The following is a 23,864-nucleotide window of genomic DNA, read 5'->3' on the forward strand; positions in this document are numbered from 1 at the left end:
GTTGTTCAGTCGTGTGTGATTCTTTGTAACCCCCTTAGACTGCAGTGCACCAGGATTCCCTGTCCATCACCAACTCCTGGAGCTTGCTCAAACTCAAGTCCACTGAGTCCGTGATGCCATCCAACCATTTCATCCTCTGTCATCCCTCTCTCCTCCTGCCCTCAATCTTTCCCAGCATCAGGGTCTTTACTGATGAGTCAGTTCTTCACATCAGATGGCCAAAATACTGGAGATTCAGCTTCAGCATCACTCCTTCCAGTGAATATTCAGGACTGATTTCCTTTAGGATTGACTAGTTTGATCTCCTTGCAGTCCAAGGGACCCTCAAGAGTCTTCTCCAACACCACAGTTCAAAAGCATCAACTCAAAAAAAAAAAAAAAAAAAAGCATCAACTCTTCGGGGCTCAGCTTTCTTTATGGTCCAACTCTCACATCCATACATGACTACTGGGAAAACCATAGCTTTGACTAGACAGATCTTTGTCGGCAAAGTAATGTCTCTGCTTTTTAATACACTGTCTAGGTTTGTCATAGCTGTTCAAGGGTACAGGTTAACAATCCTGAAACTACTACATACATGTATACTGGAACTAATGAGTAAATGCATGGCAGATGGTGACAGTCAAGATTCACACTGCTGGAAGTGGGAGGTTAAACATAAAAGAGGCAAAGACTACAATGATCAATGAGGTACTGGATTAGAGTTGGAGGTATCAGTATTCATGCTTATAGATAAAAACTGATATATATAGAAATATCAAATACTTACAGATATTTCTATAAGTATACAGAATATATGTATTAGTATAGATATATTTCTTGCATTGTCAGCTGAGAAGCAACTACCCTCCAGGACCCAGATCTTGAATTCTAATACATTCTCCAATAAGAGAAACCAGGACTCCTTGGAGAAATGGCTGAATCTAGGGTTGGGGGAAGGGATACACAGCATGAGCTTGGGAGTACCTTACAGTGCCAGAAAACAAAGAAGTGCTGAACAATAACAAAAAAGCAACACTGCAGACAATAAAGGTGGTATGTCAAAAGGATGCTCCTGTCCAACTGAAAGAGCTCTCAATAGTAACAATCAGAAAAACTGTAACAAAATTAAGTACTGGATTATAACAAAAAATACCCATGGATCCATACTAATATACTCAAGTCACCCTCAAGGAGGTGGAATATAACTCTCCACTCAAGTGGAGGTGAGTGTGTCTAGATATTTTCTTTCGGTGTACATTATGGAAGGAAAGGGAGTAATTTATACTTGAGAAACATAATCCGATAATTAAGGTTAACAAGAAGTCACATTGATAGCACGTACTCCTTAATATGACATGGCACTTTACCTCTCTGGTCTTTCTCCCCAAAATCCATAACATTAGTCTACTCATGAGAAAAACATTAGACAAATCCAAACTGAGGGACATTCTATAATACTGCTAACCAGCAATCCTCAAAGCTGTTAAGATCACCAAAAATCAAAAAATGTGTGAGAAACTGTCACAGCCAAGAGAAACCTAAGGAGACATGACAACTTAATGTATATCCTAAATGAGAATGTGGAACAGGAAAAGTACATTAGATAAAAACTAAGAAAACTCAAGTACGGACTTCAGTTAATAAGAATGTACCAGTATCAGTTCATCAGTTGCGAGCAATGTACCACACTAATGTTAGTAGGTGTTAACAGGGGCAACAGGTGTTTACAGAAAAAAGGTGTTAAATGGGGTATACATGGGAACATACTCTATTTTCCCAGACTGTAAATCAAACTGTTCAAAAATAAAAATTTATTTTCAAAAAACCCAAATGATTCTTGGTGGTGTTTCATGGCTCTTTATGATTCAAGAGATATTACTGATCCTTACTCAGTGGTTTAGTGAAGTCAGTGATGAGTTTCAAGCGACTACACACTGGACAACTGTATGGAACAATTTCTGGTGAAAATCTTTTCCAAAAGTTGCTGCTAAGTTGCTTCAGTCGTGTCCGACTCTGTGTGACCCCATAGACGGCAGCCCGCCAGGCTCCCCCATCCCTGGGATTCTCCAGGCAAGAACACTGGAGTAGGTTGCCATTTCCTTCTCCAATGCATGAAAGTGAAAAGTGAAAGTGAAGTCGCTCAGTCGTGTCCGACTCTTCGCAACCCCATGGACTGCAGCCCACCAGGCCCCTCTGTCCATGGGATTTTCCAGGCAAGAGTACTGGAGTGGGGTGCCATTGCTTTCCAAAAAGTTGAGAGAACATTAATTCAATATAGTCTGAACGTGAATATGCTAAGATGTACAGAAATATTGATTATAAAGTATTTAAAGCTTATGGTTTATTTACTGTACTGCTCATCAGCAGGTACTCAAAAAAATCTCTCATGTGCTACTGATCCAGTATTGACAAGAGTGACTTTCATTCCCTCTCAGTCCACTTCTGCAGACTTAACCATCATCAGTTCTATGAATTTCTGTCAGAAATACATGATGTCTGACTTGCCCTACCAAACAGCAGTTAAATGGCTTAGCAGCAGTAAAATTCATTGCAATTTTTTAAGCTCAAAACTGATTTTGTGAATTTTTCTGAAGAATCACCATTAAACACCATTAATGGATAGTTAATGGCTTTTGAAATTAACTTTTGCTGCAAATTTAATAACATTTCTTAATAAATCCACTTGAAAATTAACAAAACAGCACTTCAAAGGAAAACATACTACAGCAAATTACACTGAACATTTGTTTGAATCACAAGTAATGTTACTTTCTTCACTTCCTGTACTAGCAAAACTCAAAACAAGCAAAATCTTCATTCCCATACAAATTTGAAGCAGATCTATTTTCTTAGCTCAAGCTACATTTCAGTATATTTCTTTAATAGAAGTGCAAAGGAAATATTTGTATTTCAAAATCCACTTAAATGCAACTGAGATGCTTACATTTAATCTTCAGTTGGAAATGATTAATGTGCAGTGTAATGGGGGGGGGGGGGGCCTAAAAAGCAAATATCAAGAAAACAATCTAACAGAATTCTATAAATGCTTTCCAAGTAAAAAATATGCTCAATTAAAATCATATACTCATAGGTTATTATTAGTATTTGGCAGGACCTATCTCTGTGAAAAGGAACTGTCAAAGATGACATATGTAAACTCTCACTACATGTTTCATCATTTACAGATGAACATTTGCCACCAATTTTGATGGGTTAATTTTGGACCCCAATAAAAGGAAGTGCTATCCCCCCAAAAGAATCCATTCTTCTCACTAACACAACTGTATTATAAAAACTGTATTCAATTTACCTAATTGTCTAACAGTCATTTATTGCAAATGCCCAAATAAGAATAAACCCTTAATAAACAGTAGTTCTCACAACCACAAGGTCTCAAATGGTAGAATATGTCACTTTTTAAAATACTATGTCTAACAACGTACAATAATGCAAATAAAATTAGCAATCAATCAACCTAGAGCAATTTGCAAAGCACTAACCAACAAACTCAGTGGACATGAATTTAAGCAAATTCCAGGAAATACTGGAGGACAGAGAAGCCTGGCGTGCTGCAGTTGATGGGGTGGCAAAGAGCTGGACACGACTGAACAATAACAGCAACCAATAACAAAAGAAAAGAAAAGAAAGTGAAGTCGCTCAGTCATGTCTGACTCTGCGACCCTATGGACTGTAGCCCGCCAGGCTCCTCAGTCCATGGGATTTCCCAGGCAAGAATACTGGAATGGGTTGCCATTTTCTTCTCCATCTTCCCAACCCAGGGATTGAACTCAGATCTCCCACACTGCAGGCAGACTCTGTAACTCTGACCCACCAGGGAATCCCGTAATAAAAGACACACGCTCTAAAACCAGACTGCCTAGATACTGATTTTCACACAACCAACTAGTAACTCTGAGATCCGTGATAAGCTTCTTAATTAAATCTCACCATCTCTGTTATCTGTAAAGCTGGTTCCTACTCTAAGTGAAGTGAAGTGAAGGTCACTCAGTCATGTCTGACTCTTCGCGACCCCATGGGCTATACAGTCCATGGAATTCTCCAGGCCAGAATACTGAGTGGGTAGCCATTCCCTTCTCCAGGGGATGTTCCCAACCCAGGGATCAAACCCAGGTCCCACATTGCAGGTGGATTCTTTACCAGCTGAGCCACAAGGGAAGCTCTCTTACTATAAGGGGTTATAAAAATAGAATAAATTAATATGCATAAAGTTACTAGTACTTATTAGCACACCATCAGTACTCATTATAAAATACTAGTCAGGGCAATATCAAGGTGACAGTTAATAGACAAGACTTCAACTAGCTGGTATGGGTAGTCACATGGTTGTTAAACAATTACATTCTCCTGATAATTCAGAATTTGGATTTATGGCAGACTCAGAATATAAGACACATACATCTTCAAAATCTTGTAAAGACACAGACCACTCTGGAAAGAAACCCAAACCTATACTTGATTCCAGGCTGAATGAGCATGACCCCTGAATGACAGCAGTATCCTGTGCCCCAGGTTCTCAATTTACAAGAGCGGAGAGTCATCAACATGCCATCTGCGCGCCCGACAGTTCCGACCCAGACAGGTGGTTTTTAAAATCTTGTTCTCGGGCTATGCAAAAGTGCCTCAGGGCAAAATAATATCTCCTCTGAATGCTCTGGCTTATCCAGCATGTAAGACTGTTGGAAAAATAACATCTACTTTTCTAGAACTTCTTTATCATAACTTTTTATAAGCTTTCACCATTTCCTTACAACTTCAGCCTCTATTTCCTTGAAAAATAATAATACTAATCATGTACTACTTACTAGACTATTTTACTCTTGAGGGCAAGTACTTGATTAAATTCCTTTTTGTATCCCCAGTGTTGAATGACAAATAAATGAGTACATATTATTTATATAATGTGGCTTTTTACTATGGTAAAATATACATGACACAAAACACACCTGTGGCATTCAGAACATTCATTGTTATGTGAGCACCAGCAGTGTCCATCTCCAGAGCTTTTCCATCTTGCAAAACAAACTGTGTACCCACTTAAAAAGTAACACACCCCACCACCATTCTATCAGCACTGTCTCTGTGAAAGCTGACTACTCCAGGTATCTTATCCAAGTGGCATCACACAGTGCTGTCCTTTATATCTAACATGTCACCTAATGTGTCTTCAAGGTTCATCCATGTTGCAGCAAATACAGTTTTTAAAAGGGCGAAAATGTGCAGAATCATTTGCCTGAGCAAACTGCATGTTTAATTCTTCTTTTTACCAAGTTTTTTCATTTCAGTAATACATGCACAGTAAAAATTTCAAATTCTACAAGAATACATAATGAAAAGAAGTCCCCTTCCTAATTTCTACCCTCTCTATCCTCGACTTCTAGTCCCCCTCTCAGGTTTAATTTTTCTATTTTGGAACACAACAACCAACCACATACATGTTGCCTTGCCTTAAGGATGTCCTACTAGTAAGGGCTTCTCCGGTGGCTCAGATGGTAAAGCGTCTGTCTGCAGTGCGGGAGACCCGGGTTCGATCCCTGGGTTGGGAAGATCCCCTGGAGAAGGAAATGGCAACCCACTCCAGTACTCTTGCCTGGAAAATTCCATGGACGGAGGAGCCTGGTAGGCTACAGTCCATGGGGTCCCAAAGAGTCGGACACGACTGAGCGACTTCACTTTCACTAGTAAGATACTCAGTTGATCTATTACAACTGGCTATTACTCTGTTCTAAAAATACTGATATTTCTAAAAACTCAGGGATCAAACTGGCATCTTGGGTCATTTTGCATCTCCTGCATTGGCAGGCGATTCTTTACCACTGCCACCTCTAAAAATACTAACGGGGAAAGTCACTGGTGATCCAGTGGTTAGGACTCACATGGCATGGGTCCAAACCCTGGTTGGGAAACTAAGATTTTGCATGCCATGCAGCACAAACCAAATTAAAACTAAATTAAAACACTAATATAAAGATCCAAAACAATGAACATAAAACATTCCACAAGTACACTTCACTGAGTTAACATTCACTGAGTGTACCCGATGGATATTGTCTTTGCTAGGCAGCATGTTGAGGCAAGAAAGAGCACAGGCTCTGGTGTCTTGTAAAAACTAGTTTAAAGCACTTTGACTTTTTTAAGTCTGAGTTTCCTGATCTATAAAATAAGGGCAACACTATCTCATAAGCTACTGTAGTGATTAAATGAGAAAAACATCTAAATCATAGTACAGTGCATAGTAGTAATATATAATTTTTTAATAGGTAATTGTTAATATCCTTCACTGGGCGCTGTGGAAAGCACAAAGATAAATCAAAAAACTTGCTTCCTTTCATGTACTTATAACACAACAGAGCAGTTTCCCTCTGCTCAGTATTATCATTATTCTGCCAAGACCCTGGTGCTGATAACACTTCCAACCTATGTTTATAACTTTCATGACTTATTTCTAACTATTACTAAAACAGTTATTTGTTAAAAAAAAAAAAAAAAAGTTAACAATTGTGACTTAAGAGTCTAAGAGAAGAGAGCATTATCATCAGACCATGTAGTTAGTGGGCATGTACCTGAGGCAGTCTATAGCTAGATTTAATCAAAGAGCGAGAGTCCTGTGATTAAGAGACCATGGTCCACTCCAATCTGACCTAGGAGTGTATCAGATTTAGAGTCACAGAGCATTAAGAACTGGAAGCACACATAGAGATCATTATCTAGTACAATAACCCTAGTCTTTACAGAGGAAAATTAAACCCAGAAAAAGGGAGATCTGCCCACGAAGGTGAGGCAATACTAGAGCTAAAGGCCCGTGGCTCTCGGTATGTTCCAGTTCTTTTCACATTATCATGCTACCCTGTATCTGTTAAAGAACCTTAAACTATAAATTTCATCCTGTCTGCTCTAATTTCTTATTTTTCTTCCCAGTTACTTATTATCTGAGCTTCCCTGGTGGCTCAGACAGTGAAGAATTTGCCCGAAACGCAAGCAACCTGGATTCAATCCCTGTGTCAGGAAGATCCCCTGGAGAAGGGAATGGCTACCCACTCCAATATTCTTGCCTGGAGGATTCCATGGACAGAGGGGCCGAGGGGGGCTGTCACAAAGAGTTGGAAACTGAGCAACTCACTTACTTTACTTATTATCTGGGACGGGGAGCAGGGGGGAGATAAAAAAATTTCAGTGTGTTTTATGAAAGCCATCTTTCCTAAATAGTCTTATTATTCGACTAAAACATACTCTACTAGAAGCCTGAGGGATGCTAAGTAAGAATAAATCTGGACTTCCCTGGTGGTCCAATGGTTAAGAATTTGCTTGCCAATGCAGGGGACACAGACCTGGTCCAGGAAGGTTCCACATGCTGCAGGGTGACTAAGCCCGTGTGCCACAACTACTGAGCCCCCACACCCTAGAGGCTGTGCTCCACCAAGAGAAGCCACTGCTATGAGTAGCCCCCACTCAACGCAACTACAGAAAACCCCCAGCAGAAACTAAGGCCCACCATAGCCAAAAAGAAATTTCAAAAAATAAATAATCCATTGAAGGTTTATTTGAAAGAAATTTCAATTAACAAATATTCAACTTTAATTTTTTTGGCCCTGCCATGCAGCTTCAAGATCTTAGTTCCCCAACCAGGGACTGAACCTGGGCCACAGTAATGAAAGCACCGAATCCTAACCACTGGACCTCCAAGGAATTCCCCCCAAACTCTTAATTTTAGAGTTGGATAAGTGGATGGTACGTTCAGAGCATATCTTCCACAACTGCTTAGTTTTACTAAAAAAAATTATCCAAAATAGTTTATTTGATTAACAACCCATTTAGCAGAGAGCAACAGACCAGGATGGTGTGTGAGTGGCAAAGAATCCACCTGCCAATGCAGGAGACACAAGAGCTGCAGGTTCAATCCCTGAGTCGGGAAGATCCCCTGTAGTAGGAAACAGCAACCCACTGCAGTATTTTCATCCAGAAAATTCCACGGGCAGAGGAACCCGGCAGGCTACAGTCCATGGGGCTGCAAAGACTCAAACATGACTGAGCACACAACTGACCAGGATAACCAACTTCTAGATGGATCATGTTTCCTCTCGTCTGTAAACAAGCAACGAGAGATTGAATGTGATGCCTAAATCATCTGCTGCAAATATTTGTGACATTATTTAAGCATCAAATTCAGGTATGATCATGTCCCGCTGGAGAATCTAAGTAAATTCACCCTCAGAGATTTTCTTTCTTTCTTAGTATTCTTTTTTAAACTACAAACCAGAAGAAGCTACCAGATTTGACACCAAGGTCAAAACTCCTCCCCGAGTCCTGCGGAATTAAACTCCTCCCCAAGTACTGCGGAATTAAACTTCTTCTCGCGCAAACTCAGAAATGATCTTATCAGCAATTTTGGAAATCTACCCAAGATGCCCATATATATTCTGGTTCTGCTAACTTTATAAACTCACAACTGCTTTGCAAATTTGCTGGTATTAATCCAACATCAATTTACAAACACCTGTAGGGATAGCAAGCCTCTTTTCCCCACAAAATGCCAAATCTCAAGGCCACCAAGCCACTCCTAAACAGTTTCTCACAAAATGCATCTTATTTCCAGAACACTTATAAGTGTTCACCAGAACTAGCTCTATATTCCTAAGTTTAACCAGGAAAATAGATTACTATAACCACGAATCCTACTAAGAGAACTATGTCACCTGTCAAAGTGATTCCTATAAATGAAGAGTTCACTCTGAAAGATTTAATTAAGCTGTTTGACTAATGCCACCCCTGACTTAACAATCCTGCTTTCTATTTCCTGGAAATCTGGTTCTAGATTACACTGGTATTTTTTCAATTTCTCATGCATAAAGTTAAGAAAGTTTTAAGCCTGGCACAAAGGTATTAAGACTACTACACAAAGTATGAAGGCCATTACACAAAGCCCATAAACAAGTCAGGACTTGAGATTCCGAATATTAATGAAAATTAAAACCAATCATACAGAAAAAATAAAATTAGACCCCTATATCACATTACAAAAATAAACACCAAGTGGACAAAAAAATATATATATAAACAAACATTAAATGTGAAAAGTTTTAAAACTTTAAAAAGAAAAATGTAAGAAAATATTTGTATGAATTCAAGGTAGAGGATTTGAAACAAGATATTTTAAGTATAAACCATAAAAGTAAAGATTGATAAACATGTCTATATGCTTTAAGAAATGAAAACAAAACTACATATATTTGCAATACATATAAACAAAAAATTAAAATCCAGACTCTAAATAACTTCTACAAATCAGTTTTTTTAAAAAGCAGAAACTCAATTGTTTAAGTAAAAAAAGATTAATCTAGTAAGTATTACTGAACACCTACCATATGCCAGCACTGTGCTTGGCACTAGAGATACCACACTGACAAAAGGATACAGTCTCTCACCTTGTGGTTGGCGGGGTAAAACACACACTCAAGCAACTACATACTGTATGTCAAATGATGATAAGTGCTAAAAATAAAGTGGGATAAGAGAATGAACAATTGAAAAAGAAACCTATAGGCTAATATACTTCTGAGAAGATACTCATTTTCTCTACTAATCAGATGACTACAACTTAGGACTAAAATATTTCATACTCACAAGAATGGCAAAAAACCTTAAAGTTTAACAATTTCATGTGGCATTAAGATGTGCAGCAACAGAAATACATACACTGAAAGTATAAACCGGTATAATCCCTCTGGAGAATAATGTGAAGATGTACACAACCCATGAACCAGCAATTTCAGTTTCAGATGTAAACCCTAGAGAAATTTTCCCAAGTAAACAGAAAATACATACAAGAATATTCCTGGCAGTGCTGAGTATAAACAAGAAAACAGGTAAGTAAAAAGTGGCACATTCATACAATGAATACTAATACAATAGTAAAGAACACACACACCATGAATGAATCCCACAAACATTAAGACTAAACAGAAAAGTTACAAAAATAAACTGGTATCAAAAAATTTACATGACATTTAAAAACAGAAAAAAGCAATACTACATTTTGTTTAGGGAAGCACATATTTTTAACAGAAATCTAGAAAAATGCGTAGATGTCATAAACACCAAGTCAGAAGAGAGGCTGGAGGAGGAGAGAACAGTCCTAGAAGACTCAGCTATGGTGGTAAAGCTTTATTTATTAAACTGAGCTCTTAAATACACAGGTACCAGTTGTATTATTCTTTGCACTTTTTGCATGTCTTCAGATTGCATACTTTACAAGCTTAAGAAAAAATGCTGTATAATGAACACTGTAGTTATGCCAACTTCAGACTTTCTTTCTCAGTCCCTCTCCAGAGGAAAAAAAAGACTGATGTAATTCTCTATAATAGTGACAGAAAAGTACAAGCATTCGCACATACCCCCACAAGCTTCTTAGCTACACACATTTAGATTTTTGCAAACAACTTTAGAAGACTGAAATAGGACTTATAATGCAATGCTCTTTAAGATTAAATCAAAGAAACAACTCCACAATGAACAATAAGCACATGAAAGTATATATTAAGGGTAATTCCCTGGCGGTCCAGTAGTTAGGACTCCAAGCTTCCACTGCAGAGGTCCCAGGTTCAATCCCTAAGACCCTGCAAGCCACGTGGTGCTATCAAAAATGAATAAAATAATCCTTTAAAAAGAAAGTGTACAATGAATTTAAGCAGAGCGGTTAAGAGTAAGAATTTTACAATCATGTGACTGACATGGATTAGAATCCTGACTCCACTATTGTGAAGGTTTGAACACGGTACTGATTCTCATCTAAAAAACAGATGCATTGATCTAATAAAATTATCAAAGGATTAAATGAATTAATGTATGCAAATCACAGTGTATGTTGTATTCTAAAAAGGTGGTTTGAAAAATAAAAACAAGAATGCTGGATAGGAACAAATAACAGCAGATAGGCTCAACAATGAGAACTTTATTTTCCCAAATTGCTTCAATAAATCAACATTTTACACTTCATTAAGGCTCCTTCCTTTCCCCCCAGTAACATGCTTACATAACCACCACCAAACAACAAATTAAATCCTTAAAGATATTTCCATTTCCAGAATCACCTTCAAAAAAACTAAGCTGATACACAAATATCTGTCCAATGCAAAACAGAGATCAGGCTAAATCCCTAGGATTTTGTTTAATCCCACATTAGGTCCATTTCAGGTGCTGACTACTCAGGGAGAAGGAAAAAAAAAAAATCACACTAAATGCTATATAACTTGTATCAAGAAATATATAGCCAAGAGACTTTCCTGCTGGCCTAGTGGTTAAGACTCTGAGTGATTAAGATTCCTAAACGCAGGGAGCATGGGTTCAGTCCCTGGTTGCAGAACTAAGATCCTGCATGCAGCTCAACCAAAAAAAAAAGAAATATACTCAAGAAAAAGTTGTGAATATTTTCTACAGGCAACTAGATTATTCAAGAGTTACTATATGTAAAGCTGAGTTTTATACACATAATGCATCCAAAAGGTTTTATCTGAACAATGTTTTCCTACACACAAAGAAGTAACAGCAGGAAGATGAATACCGAAAACAAAGTCCATATACCTACAGCCTTGCAAGTGATATTTAATACAGAACAAGGAAACCAAAGGTCTCCTTAGAAAGCACCTCCTACTTCTTGTTTGAAGCTTCGAAGTTCTAGGTTAGTTATCATGATAAAATCAGGTGAGAAGAGGAAGGTCAAAATTCCAGATGGAATAACACATTACTCTAATACTGTATATTACATATATATACTGTGTAATATATATATGTATATATACTGTGTAATATATATACACACACACACACACACGTACATATGTGTATACATGTATGTAATACAAGTTATAGCTAACGTATACTTTTGACCAGCACATAAAATCTTTATCTCCTAAAAACCACAACAATACCTTAGTCAACAACCTCAAAATTAATCTTTCACTCACATTCATGGCTCATGTATGAAAATTAATGGTCAGAGCAGGTTATCAGATTTCATCAGGAAGCCACTCTTTGGGCTAACCATGTTAATACTTTTTTCATTAAGTTGCCTTCTCTCAGAACTTCCCTGGGGTCCAGCAGTTAAGAATCTGCCTTCCAATGCAGGGAACTCAGGTTCAATTCCTGGTCAGGGAATTAAGATCCCACAGGCTGTGATGCAACTAAGCCCTGAGCCCCAACTGCTGAGCCTGCGCACTGCAACAGAGACCTAGCACCGCAACGGAGACTCCACGTGCAACTAGACCCGAAACAGTCAGATACATAATTTTTGTTAAAAAAAAAAAAAACCTGCCTTCTCTCAAAGAGAAGACATTTCAAATATATTTTTAAAAGATCATAAATGATATGACAAAGCACTTGCAATAGTTCAGTAACACTTTATATCATTCTTTTAATAAATTTTGGATCTACTGCTTCTGAACCAAGAGTTTAATAATACAACGGCTAAACTCAAACAGCATTCAAAACAATTACATTTCAGAATTTTTAGTACTCAGCTAACACTGTTCACTCAACTGTCGAAACAGCACTAACCTAACTCCATCTGTGCCTAAACTTACATGAGACAGAATTTTCATAACTTTTACATATCCAAACCATTTAATAACCATTTAGCAATAAAAGAAATGATGGTATCTGACTATGCTAAGTTGCATAAGATACTGAATTATGTAATTTTTCATGCATTCTTTATATTAATGTCAAAATATACATACTGTAATTCCCTCGAAAGAAGGTAGGAAGGAAAGCATATTTTCATTTTAAAGAAAGATACAAAAAACTAGGCAAAGGAATTCCTTGGCAGCCCAGTGATTAGGACTCTGCCCTCTCACTGCCAGAGGCCGAGGTTCGATACCTGGTTGGGGAACTGAAATTCCACAAGTCACAAGGCATGGCCAAAACAGAAATAAAATTGTCTTTAAAAAGCTAGGCAAGTATTATCTATTCCAAAACACATTTTGTCATTTTATTTGCAGCAAGGCAAATGAAAAAGCCTGTCTCAGCTTGTGGATTCATGTCCATTTATTCTTGAAAATAAATTTAAATATTTAACTCTGGATCTAATAAGCCTGACAAAAACAAAATGGATGTTTTCTTATGTGAAGTGAAAGTGAAAGTCTCTCAGTCATGTCTGACTCTTTGCGACCCCACAGACTGTAGTTCAGGTTCCTCCTCCTCTGGAATTCTCCAGGCAAGAATACTGAAGTGGGATGCCATTTCCTTCTCCAGGGGATCTTCCTGACCCAGGGACTGAACCCCGGTCTCCGGCACTGCAGGCAGACGCTTTACTGTCTGAGTGAGGACTCTCCTAATTTACTGCGGAATCTTCTCCTTGGACCCTTACTCTGAGCAATACAGCAGCTGCCAAGAGTGGAAGTTTAGAGTCAGACCTAGGTTCAAATCTTCTCTCCCTAAATTAATCTCTTATGATTCAACTTTGTCATCTATAAAACAAGAAATCCTTCACTTACCTTGTAAAGTATAGGGTTAAATGAGATAATACATGTAAAGTGTTTAAAAAAGCATTTAGTTAGAAAAAAACTCAACATATAAAAATTCTTAATATTTAGGTTGACCTTATATCCAGGTTTGCTTAAGACAGTCAGTTTACACTTGCTGTTGCAGTGTGTTAATAGCATCCCCTCTCTCAATAGCATCCTGGTTCAAAAAGGTAAATTATATGGTCACAGAATTAATTTGACAAAAGTAGTCCAACTAAGCCCACCAGCCACAACTAGAGTCTGTGTGCCTCAACAAAAGATCCTGCATGATGCAACTAAGACCCAAAGCAGCCAAATAAATACAGCTAAAAAAAAAAACAAAAAAGATTTTAAAAGTAAAAAAAAAATCAATGTCAATTCCAGTTGCTGATTAGTTGTTTTTGAAGTAAAGAAAAGGGACTTCCCTAGTGGTCCAGTGGCTAAGACGAAAACGCCAGGCTCCCAACGCAGGGGGCTGGGGTTCCAGCCCTGCTCAGAGAACTAGACCCCACACGCCAAAACTAAGAGATCCTGCATACCACCATGAAGAGCGAAGACCCCGAGCGCCACAGCCAACACCCGGCAGAGCCCAATCAGCATCTCTTTTTTTTTTAAGTGAGGAACAGAAACTTTAATAGGTTTAAAAGATAGTATTCCCTCTGCATTCTAAACAAACCCATGTGGGCTAAGAAGTAAAGAATGTTTAAATATTATGAAATTGGTGATGCATAAAAGACAGCCAAAGCCCAAAACTCTTTGTAAAATCTATAAAGAGAAAGAACTGCAACTACTCTAAGGCCCCAACTATCTTATGCAGAAGTAATGCTGAGAAAAACATGAAAAAAACAAAAGAAATCAAGGCTCCCCAACAGAACTTTCTGAGACTTTCTGAGGAAAATATTCCATATCTATGCTACTCTGCTGCTGTTGATGACCCAAAACACGGCTACTATGAAAACCATACTATTTAATTTTAATTAATTCAAAGTTAGCTAGCCACATGTGGCTACTGGCTACCAAAATGGACTGTGCAGATGTAGACCACAGATCACTTTTTTCCAAAAGAATTCTAAAGCTCACTACATACTTAAAAACAAACACTGACTAAGGAGGAAACAGAACAAAAGTTTCAGTTCTGGGCATTTTTCTACACATGGTATTATGTCAACAAATATGGTTCTCCAATCTACATGCTTACATAACTTATATGCAGAGTACATCATGAGAAATGCTGGGCTGGAAGAAGCACAAGCTGCAATCAAGATTGCCAGGAGAAATATCAATAATCTCAGATATGCAGATGACACCACCCTTATGGCAGAAAGTGAACAGAAACTAAAAAGCCTCTTGATGAAAGTGAAAATGGAGAGTGAAAAAGTTGGCTTAAAACTCAACATTCAGAAAACGAAGATCATGGCATCCGGTCCCATCACTTCATGGGAAATAGATGGGCAAACAGTGGAAACAGTGTCAGACTTTATTTTTGGGGGCTCCAAAATCACGGCAGATGGTGACTGCAGCCATGAAATGAAAAGACGCTTACTCCTTGGAAGAAAAGTTATGACCAACCTAGATAGCATATTGAAAAGCAGAGACATTACTTTGCCAACAAAGGTCAGTCTAGGCAAGGCTATGGTTTTTCCAGTGGTCACGTATGGATGTGAGACTTGGACTCTGAAGAAAGCTGAGCGATGAAGAATAGATGCTTTTGAACTGTGGTGTTGGAGAAGACTCTTGAGAGTCCCTTGGACTGCAAGAAGATCCAACCAGTCCATTCTGAAGGAGATCAGCCCTGGGATTTCTTTGGAAGGAATGATGCTGAAGCTAAAACTCCAGTACTTTGGCCACCTCATGCGAAGAGCTGACTCGGAAAAGACGCTGATGCTGGGAGGGATTGGGGGCAGGAGGAGAAGGGGATGACAAAGGATGAGATGTCTGGATGGCATCACTGACTCGATGGACATGAGTTTGAGTGAACTCCGGGAGTTGGCGATGGACAGGGAGGACTGGCGTGCTGTGATTCATGGGGTCGCAAAGAGTCGGACACGACTCAGCGACTGAACTGAACTGAATCTACCTCTCTTGTTTTACTTAGAATTCCACTGTATAAACATACTAAAATGTAAGCAGTTCCCTGGTGTTGTACATTTAGGTTGCTTTTAATTTTTCACTTAAATAACACTGCAATGATTATCCTCATCTTTAAGGATGTGTCCAATTATTTCCTTAAGATATATTCCTAAAAGTACAGATACATTCTGCTGTTCTCCTGAAAGGCTACAGCAACTTACATTGCTACCAGCAGTACTTGAGAAATGTCCATTTCCCCACATCCCCAACAATAATTATCATATTGTTTATCAAGACAGAAATCTGAGGGGAAAAAATGGTATCTCCTTGTTGATTTATTTAATCTGTACCTCTTATTTTCATGTAATTTATTTTGTCAAAATAATGTAATTTTCAAAATGGTTAGCCAATTGTTCCAGAAATTTTTATTGAATAATTGAGTCATCCTTCCTGCACCATCCTGAAACACTAACTTCATCATACATTCAGCACTTACCATAGGCTATCAGCTGAGGGCTCTGGGTGGTTCTCACTACTCTTTCAAGTTTAAGTTTTTTCCAAACAGCTAACAAGAAATCCATCTTCTATATATAATAAAGTTAACTTATTGAACCCTACTATTTGCTCTGGCACTGGGCTAACCATCTAGCCATCACAATAATCCTTGTTGGAGGTAAATAAGAGATTTCCATTTTCATTTGAAACTGAACAGATAATGAAGGGTTAAGCACCCTGCCCCAGTCCCAGTTTAATAAATAAAAATGAAAAAAAAAAAAAAAAAAATGAAGTCACTCAGTCGTGTCCAACTATTTGCGACCCCATGGACTGCAGCCTACCAGACTCCTCCGTCCATGGGATTTTCCAGGCAAGATACTGGAGGAGTGGGTTGCCATTTCCTTCTCCACAAAATAAACTTATAATAAGAATCAAGGACTTCCATTTATCATACATTCATCTGATAAAACCAAGGCGCTAGGTACCAGAGATCACCTACCTCTATGAGCATGCCCTATTCAATGAACATTGCAGCCGAAAATATTCTGCTATAAGTGGAATAGAAAATATTCCTTACCAAACTACTTTCATCCTGTATGTATCCTTCAATACTAAACAGCCTCCACAGCAAAAAAGAAAATAAGCCAACAATCAAATACATTTTCTTCCTCATTCTCTGCTGCCATTTCACATGACACTACATTCAAGTCCACTAGAATCCCCTCGCTGGTTGAATAATGAAACAATCCATGCTTGCTAAAGGTAAAAGGTCAAATGTGACAAATAAGCCCAAATGTGACAAGTAAGACAAAAAAGGTCACATTGACAAATGAGGCCGATACAGAAATAAAGGAAAAGAGGTAAGCTAAGCTCTACATTGTGAACAAAGACAAAGCATTCACCATCAACCGAAGAATCAACATATCACCTTCCAATTTCTCAGGAAAACGAGAGGAATATCACAAACAATACACTTGCAATTTAAGTCCATCTGAAGTAAGGCTTTAAGCATAAGCTTTCATAATAAACCAAAGACGTTTATCTCTACTTCCTCCACATCCCTTATGTTTACCTTAACTATTCAGAAATATATGCAAACTGTAACCACTAGCCTAAATAAATGGCACTGAAGTAAACTTTCTCTTTCTACATTACACATTTCTGCAATGTCAATTTTTATCAACAAGAAGCTATCTGTAAGCAGGGAAACAAAACTGAAGACGACTACCTGCCCCACCAAGGGTTTGCAGGCTGCACCTTGCTTAACTAAACCCTGGAGTAGGGCTAAGAGGGCTTCAGGGAACTCGATGGATTTTATCTTTGTAACAGAGAACTGGCAAGCAGAACCCCAAAGTACAAAATATCAACTCAGCACCTCTAAAATGGGGGTGGGCTATTCAGAGCATGCTCAGCTCAGCCTCTTTCTCTCGTAACGCCTGAGGTACCTCCTGTCCAATCTATACTTGGCTAACTTTACCAAAAATTCAAGGAAAAAAATCATTATCACAACCTACTGATAGTTAATTCAGTTTTACAGAACAGCCTTTATACGATGAGTTTTGAATACAAATTTTTATAAATCACCTTTACAACTCATGTACAATACATGTACACATTTTAAGGGTACAGTTCAGTGAGTTTTGACAAAATATACCACCACAAAATAAACACCACCCCAACTCAATGAAAGAATACTTTCATCATTCCATGAAGTACCCTTTTGCCCCTTTGCAATCTCCTCACCTATCACCATACACAGTAACATAATCTGAGTAAGCTAGAACTTGATAGTGGGAGCACTTCCAGAGGCTCCCAGTCAGCCATCTATTTATTCCCATTTTAACTCATCCTCTTTCTCAATATTTACTAAGCCTCTTCTATTTAACAGAGAATGTCTTGGTGTGGGGATTCAGCAGTGAATCAAACAAATCCCTGCTTCACTACCTAAAGAGGTAAAGATACAGTAGATGAAAAATAAATAATATAATGTTCAATAGTAATGATGAAGGTTGGATAGTGTTTGATGAGCAGAGTACTATTATTGACAGGGTCATCAAAGAAAGCCTCTATCAGAACCTTTTCCAATGGGAAACATGCATACAAAGAGACATCAAAACTGCCAAAAAGGGACTTCCTTAGTGGTCCCGTAGTTAAGACTCTGCACTTCCACTGCAGGAGGTGTGGGTTCGATCCCTGTCAGGGAACTAAGATCCCATATCCTGCATGCTATGCAGCCACACTTTATCACATCTGAAACAATAATTTTTTCTATTAAAAAATTTGTCCATTCTTGTCTTTTACTGAACAACCCCATTCTGGCACCTGACCAACTTCCTGAGTCTTCATTTAAAGTTTTTTTCTGATAGCCCATAGTCTGGGAGCCAAAGGTTTTAGTCAAGACTCTAGAACACATCCTTCAGATACAAGGGGACCATCTTCTGGGAAGCCCTAATATAATGCAGAGTCCTGCACTGAAGAAATCTCTAGGGTAGCTTCACAATGCACTCTATGACTTCCTCTATCAATCATTTATGTATCCTGCCCTTTTTATTAAAATAGAGAAAAAGAAAACTGAGTTATTAACCTCTCCAAAAAACACAGATTACTGAAAGCCAAGTGATAGACTTCATAAATGCACATATTAAACACACACACACACACTTTTGCCTCAAAACAGGAGCCAAAAGTTTTCTAATTAGACATTCAGCAACTTCTCTTCACTTGGCTCTCTGTCTTCTGCAACAAGCCAAGCTGTGCAGTTACTGCATTCCAGATGCTAAAAAGCAAATCAGGCAGAACAAAAATGAGGACACTGCACATGTGCCAGCTAAAAAGGCATGGGCAGGGGGCAGATCAACGTCTTTTCTAAAAACTCTTGGGTTTCTCCAGTTTGTAAACAAAACAATTTCGTATTTTGGGCCCTCCCTTCCCACAGCACTGTTCCTTCTCCCTCTTCTAAAGTTACCTAAAATTTCCTTTTTTTTAAAGAAGGAACAAGAAACAAAGCACCAAGACAAAAAAAAAAAATTTTAATGGTGCCTCAACTATAAAAGATGACTGCTGCAAACAGAAACATGGTCCGTGGCTGCCACATCAGATTTTTCAAAGCAGCCTGAATCTACATTTTTTTCATGAAATCTCCCTGCTTTTTAATGTTGACAACAAATTCAAATTTACAACACTGTATGAGCCAAACAAAACACATCTGCTGACTGGATTTAGTCCATGAGCCTTTAGTTTTAAATCTCTGCCATAAAAAGAAAAATACATGGTTCTTTCAGTGGTAGAGCTCTAACTTTACACCCTGTTTCCAATAACACACTATCATCTGAAAAATACACTACAAAATATATGAATATACATCTGAAACCCGTTAGAAGGAAACCAAGAAGAAAACGATCTCACTCTTCACACACTAAGGTGTTCCATTTCTACCAATAAAATAGGAACTGCAAACAAAACTCCATACAAAAGGGGACTTCCCTGGCAGTCCAGTAAGTGTACTCCCAACGTAGGGAGCATGGGTTCAATCTCTGGTTAGGGAATTAAGATCCCACATGCTGCACAGCAGGGCTTTGCCTGTGGCTCAGTGTTAAGAATTCACCTGCAATGCAGGAGACACAGGAGGCGTGGGTTCAATCCCTGGGTTTGGAAGATCCCCTGGAGGAGGGCATGGCAACCTGCTCCAGTTTTCCTCCCTGGAGAATCCCATGGACAGAGCCTGGCAGGCTACAGTCCATAGCGTCACAAAGAGCTGGACACGACTGAAGCAACTTAGCACACATGCACCCATGCTACACAATGCAACCAAAGACAAACAAGACTGGGGGGAGGGGGGGGAACCAACAGAAGAAAATAGTAGGAATCAATATGGATTTCTGTGAAACTGAGCTCATTAAGTTCAGCTTCCTCAGTATGTTCACCAGCCCATTAACTCCTAGACAAAAAGAAACTAAAAGCTGATTTTTCTACGGCAAGGCATTTAACTCTGATTTGAAACAAACAACAACAACAAAAAAAGAGTTCCTGGAGAAAGTCAATCTTTTAGACAGGTACCCATGACTCTTAACTTTCTTGGTAGGCTGTGAGCAATTACTTTTTTATGGGTTATAAACCTGCATTACAGACTCCAGTGAATTGGTTCTTAAACTCAGACTCTAATGAATGATGGAAGGCAATGACCCCTTGAGAAAATGCACTCCCTCACAAAAATTTTCGAGTCCATGGACCACTGACTAAGAATGTCTTTCTCTAGAGAATATTAAAAGAACATAATGAATCCCTTTGCTTCTTCCCACCAACGCACTCTCTCTTTCCACTCCCCCTCTCAACTTCAGTCAACTATCACCTCCAGGCAAAATCAATACAATAACCTCTTAACTGATGGTCCCCATAATCCAGTTTCCACATCCCTCGCAAGACTGATTTTCAAATGTAAATCAGAAGGCTTCCACGGCTTCCCTAAACAATCTTAAGCTCTCCAGCTCTTCTTTAACCACTCTCCTCACTGAAAAGAGCCACAATTGGCCTCTTTTCAGTTCCGAAAGCACACTAAACTCTTCCCATCTTCTAGTTTTGGCACTTACTGTTCTACCTGGAATGCCTGCCTTGATATCCCTACTCTTTCCAAAAAGAATTTCTCTGACCACCCTTAGGTCTCTCTTTTTTTAGTGTCTACCGATTTCCCTGCATGGTACTTCCACATCACTTTTCTCAATTTGTAACTTATCTGCTCACCTGTTGTGATTTCCCCCACTACCTTGTAGGTTCCCAAAATGCAAGACCCCTTCTGCCTCACATCCCCTTGTACTCCCAGAGTCTAGCAGAAGGGCCGGTGGATGGCAGGTTCTCAAGCACTATTTATCGTATCAAACAAATACTGAATCAGTCTTAGACGTTTACAGAATGAGGGTGTGAAGCAATCCACCAAAATCTAATCTTTGAGAGCACAGTATATTTTTAAATTTATTTTTAATTGGAAAATAATTACAACATTGTATCGGTTTCTGCCACACATCTACATGAATCAGCCATAGGTATGTGTATTTCCCCTTCCTTTTGAACTTCCCTCCCACCAGAAAGAACAAGATTAACCACACTCCTTCAATCTAGGTTGTCACTTGGCCCAAGAGAAACGGGGTAACACCTCAAGATTCTTAGTGGTTAAGTTTAACTATTCTACAAAAATTAATCAATCTTAGGTCTTATGCTCTCAGTCAGCTTCATCCCACCTCACCTCGGTGCTAATCTCAGAAATACTCCAAGCTTCCTCCCTTCAATTTCTCAATTACAATACAGGACGCTCTGTAATCCATAATTTCACTGGCTATGCCAAATTCAAAAAGTATCTGGACTACCTATGCTAGTAAAGAAATATGCTAGAAAACTACTACTGCTGCTGCTAACACGACTATTACCACCACCGCCGCTAAAACTGGACTGTACATAGTATGCAGACTAAAAACATCAGTCTGCAAAACCAGAGATCTTTCACTGGTACTAGGAGATTTAAAAAACAAAAAGATGGAACTGTACTGAATATAAAGTCTTTTAGTTAAAACAGTTCCTTACAGAACGTTCACCTCTTCTACAAAATACAGTCAAGCCTAAATGGCTGCAGGGGAGGGGGAAAAAAATGTTTTTTTATATTGCTAAACTGCGTACCACTGCTTCACAAACTTTTTAGCAGAGAACAAACTAAGCCCAATTTGTTCCACAGGTTGTTCACGGTAGCAGCCACCTCTGGCTCTTTAGCAGGCTTCTACATAATGATACAGGCTGTCTAGATAACAGGACAGGCTACAACAGACGGTATAGGCACTAATGAGAAAAGGGAGCGCCACCTGAAAGCGAAAAACAAAATGACAGTGATACATGTCCCGCCACTCTGGGCCTACACGTATAAATCCTAAGAGATGATGATAATAGTACTTAATACTCAGTAGGTAACAAGCTAAGCGGTTTTCAATTTACCTCATTTCATCTTCACAGTAACCCTATAAAGTGATCATTGTTACTCGTTGCTATTTTGCAGATGAAGGAAACTGAGGCACCTGAAAGAGAAGCCCCTCGACCAGAAAGCAAAAGCTCGCAGAGCCAAAACTTGAACCCAGGCAGCTGGCTCCAGGTTCCTTCTGTTATGCGGCCACCGAAAGCCCCATCGTCTGTCTCAGGCCAGGCTCCACCACACTCTGCGGCTTTTCCTTCAATCCAATTAACAACCTCCCGGTAAACACTCAACTAACACGGATGGCTTCCAACTTCTGGGCACGAGTGCTACACGCCAGTTTCTGCTGCGATACTTCACCCCATGAAAGTCGCTTGGGAGCTAAGGGAGGCGAAGGAAATTACCTTATTTAAGCGGAACACACGCCAATTACCACAGGAACGCAGGTCGACCTCACCTCCAGCCCAAGAGAAATGAAAGTGGACGCATAAATGTTCCCGTGACTGATAATCTGGACTCTGCCTCCTCCGGCCACCAGGCCGAAAAGAACTGAAGAGGTAACAACACTGAGTACCAGCCACATGCGCCCTAAGAAAGGGCAGATCCAGGCCAGTGGAGATGGGGCGGGGGGGGGTGGGGGGGGTGGGGACTCAAGAGTTCCAGGAAAAATCCAAATAATAGGGTTCACCCCTAAAGGGGTGAGTGATTAAGCAGGGAGATGGAGAAAGGGAAGGCTTTCTTGCAAGAAAGAAAAACAGAGATAGGAACTGCTCCGGAGAAAAGGCGGCCCTCAGCGTCGAGAGCTAGGCCGGAGCGAGGGGAAGCCCTGAAGGGCGGGGAGGGGGAGGAGCCGGAGCGAGCGGGGCCCTCTCTGAAGAGGCCGGGGGGCAGGCGCGGGGGAGCGACTCCGCGCCAGGCCTGCTGGAGGCCCTGAGCCAGCGGCCACGCAGAAAAGAAAAACGACGAAACGGCTGGAGTCAACTGAGCGGCCCTAATTCCCATCAGGGTCCCTCACTCACCTGGACCCACCGCAGCGATCGCAGCTGCAGCCTCGCAACGGCACAACCGGCCCGAATCTCGCCCCCGCCCGACAGCGCGCCCCGCGTCCCCGCTCTCGGACGGCGGCAGCCTCGGCGTCGCCCCGCAGCCTCCTGGGAAATGTAGTCCTAGCTCCCGCCTTCCTAGCCAACTTAACAGTCTATAGAACTACGTTTCCCATAAGGCAAGGCGAACACCGGGCCCGCCGCTTTGCGTCACGCGCCAGCTTGTCGGCAGTCACGTGAGCTTCTCCGTTCCATCCCCTCCCCCCGCCTGGGTGGCCTGAGGAAGAAGGAGGGAGGTGGACGGAAGGGGCGGGGGCGTTGCTGACGCCAAGGCCCCCACCATTTTGGAACCAGCCTGGAGCGAGGCCCTGAGCCCCACCCACTCCCGGCCTGCCTTGGTCGTCGGAAAGTCTCTGAGCTGGGAATCTGCTTGTCTGGCTTTCGTCCTCTAACGTGCCACTTCTCGCTTCGTGACCTTGAGCAAATCTCCCCTCTCTGAGCCTCAGTTTCCTCCCCTGTGAAATAAGACGAGTAATTTCTACCTCACAAAGTTGTTGCGAGGTTGCGACAAAATCAGGCACGTGAAAGCGTCTAGTGGCCTGAAAGGAAGACTAAAAGTGAATTTGGTTTTTGTTGTAATAGTGTATTCCTGTGGAGACCCAGAAGCCCGGTAGCAAAGCACTCTCCAGCCTCGTTTCCGCCACCGCTGGTCTCGATTCCCACAACAATGGCAGCACAAAAAAATGTTTTACAGAGTGAAGTCCTGTAAAGCTTGTTAAAGTGGATGCCCTCACCTGTTGAACCAGAAATTTC

General features: G+C 40.1%; 1 protein-coding gene across 6 annotated transcripts in view; it reads right to left on the minus strand.

Annotated features, from left to right (window-relative positions):
• Positions 1-23,088, minus strand: part of THRAP3 (thyroid hormone receptor associated protein 3) — a 72,518-nt gene extending 49,430 nt beyond the window's left edge. For 3 of the 6 annotated variants that reach the window (XM_059882440.1, XM_005204662.5, XM_005204663.5), the window contains exon 1: positions 23,028-23,087. The gene's annotated coding sequence lies outside the window, so the exon portion shown is untranslated. Of the gene's footprint in view, positions 1-22,412 lie in introns of all 6 variants that reach the window. The other 3 variants (XM_024985960.2, XM_005204661.5, NM_001205565.1) reach the window with 2 other exon arrangements.
• Between the last annotated feature and the right edge of the window lie 776 nt (positions 23,089-23,864).

Source organism: Bos taurus, chromosome 3 (assembly GCF_002263795.3).
Source record: "Bos taurus isolate L1 Dominette 01449 registration number 42190680 breed Hereford chromosome 3, ARS-UCD2.0, whole genome shotgun sequence".
NCBI classification, from domain to species: domain Eukaryota; kingdom Metazoa; phylum Chordata; class Mammalia; order Artiodactyla; family Bovidae; genus Bos; species Bos taurus.